Raw genomic sequence first — 1,999 nt, 5'->3', positions numbered from 1 at the left:
ATGCCGCCGGCGACATGCAACGCCGGAAGCGACTCCAAGGTGCTGCCGTGAAGCAGCCGCTACCGTCACCACCCGCCGGCCTGCACCACCGCCATGCCGCCCATCGCCATGCCTCCGTCGCTGGCCCACGTCGGAGCGCCGCCATGCCCAACATCGAGCGTCGCATCCCGGCACGCAAGATATGGCCCGCGCCACACCCCCTCGCACGAGGAGAAGAAGGGGCCTCGCCGCCGCCAGTGACAACCGAAGCTGAAGTTGGACCTGCTACGCCTAATTTGTGGATAACGAGTCCAAGAACAGATGAATCAAACAGAGATTCAACGCAGTACAATGCCATTACTTATTCAACCTGGCATCAAAATTCAAATGTATGATCAGCAAATAACGTGCATCATCTTGCAGGTCAAGTGGTAATCAAGCTAATAAAGAGTAGATGGCACTGGCGGTCAGAGAACTTGCGTCATGGGTGCACTTCAGTCCCAGTACTTGCAAACCGGAAAAACCTATGGCAGAACTTGCGTTGCGGGTGCAGTTAAGTCACATGGCCATTTGAACCGGCCAACCGCCCGGTTTTCTCTGTTATGCGGTCACGCACGACGCACATGAGGTCGGTGGGGTTGGTAATTTTGTAGAAAAGACCTTACTGTTTTCCCCTGTTGCAAATTGACCTCTCAAAGCCTAGTTTGGCGGCACAGAGACAGGAACAACATCACGAACTCGTCAGGATCCGCGACTCGCCAACATTTTTCCTCCCATGCTGAAGACACCGGAGGAGCCCCCAGCAACGCACGCGTACGTCACGGAACCCAACTCACCGGTGGAGACAGGGGACCGTGACCAGGAACCCGAGCGAGAACAAGTTAAGGAGCAAACCGACCGCCACAACAGGCTGCAATTCAGTGTAAGTTAGCGGATGATTTCGGTCTTGATCGACAGTTAAGGGATTGTGTCGTAGTAGATGGCGTGTGTTTTCATTGCGGAGATAAGTATAGCAAGGAGCAAACCCATCAATGTAAGCAGCTGATGCAATCACTCGCAATTCAGGTGTGCGAATATGGTGAAGTGTTAACTGAAGATGCAGCGCGGGCTCTTGAATTATTAACTGAACCGGTTGCAGCAGAGTGTTTTCAGTTATCCTTACATGCACTGTCTGGTGCTGAATCTGGTGAAACAATCAAACTGCAAACATTAGTTGGGGTCAGATCATGCTCACACTGATCGTCTCCGGTAGTAGTCAGTTCGAGACGGTGTTCCAGTAACTCTGAAGGGCATTTGTGCACTTGAACAAGTGGCACTTCAGATCATATCCATGGAACAACTGAATCAGACCAATGGGCAATGCCATCGGGGTAATGACCATTGTCAATTTCACCTACAGACTTACAGAGGCATCACCAACAACCTCACCAATTACCATCCCAGAACTGACTCAACTTCTGACATAGTTCAGTGACGTATTTGAACAACCCAATATAGTCTGTCTCCTGATTGGGCGTATGACTATGCCCATGCTGATAAACGAGGGATCTGTTATCTTTAAAAGAGAAAGTAGAAAACTTCACTGGCAATTCACTAATCAACACAAAAGCACTATCATATCACCATCAGTAGCGATTCATGAATCAACAACAAAAGCACTAGCACCAACATGAAAGCATTACCAGTCTACCTCCGAGACAAGGAATTCGGCAACATGGCATCTCAATAAATGAAAGCATCCAAATTTAACAGCCATGAAGGGCCGGGTTCCACTATCATCATCATGATAACGAAATAAACTGAAACCACAAAGGCAGCATCCATAGGTGCAAAAGGGAACTAAAAGGCAGCTAAACCACAACTAGTGGAGTTCCAGGCCACGTGCACGGCTAGCCTGCTAAGAAAACAAAGAAAATACGGAGCAAGATCGAGCACCAGGGTAGTTTAAACTTTCTACTACAATGTAACCAAGGCCTTATGATCGACAGGATCGCTCGTTTTCCAGAGAGCGCAAAAACAG

Source organism: Triticum dicoccoides, chromosome 5A (genome assembly GCF_002162155.2).
Source record: "Triticum dicoccoides isolate Atlit2015 ecotype Zavitan chromosome 5A, WEW_v2.0, whole genome shotgun sequence".
Lineage (NCBI taxonomy): Eukaryota > Viridiplantae > Streptophyta > Magnoliopsida > Poales > Poaceae > Triticum > Triticum dicoccoides.
Note: the sequence above shows the minus strand (reverse complement) of the source record.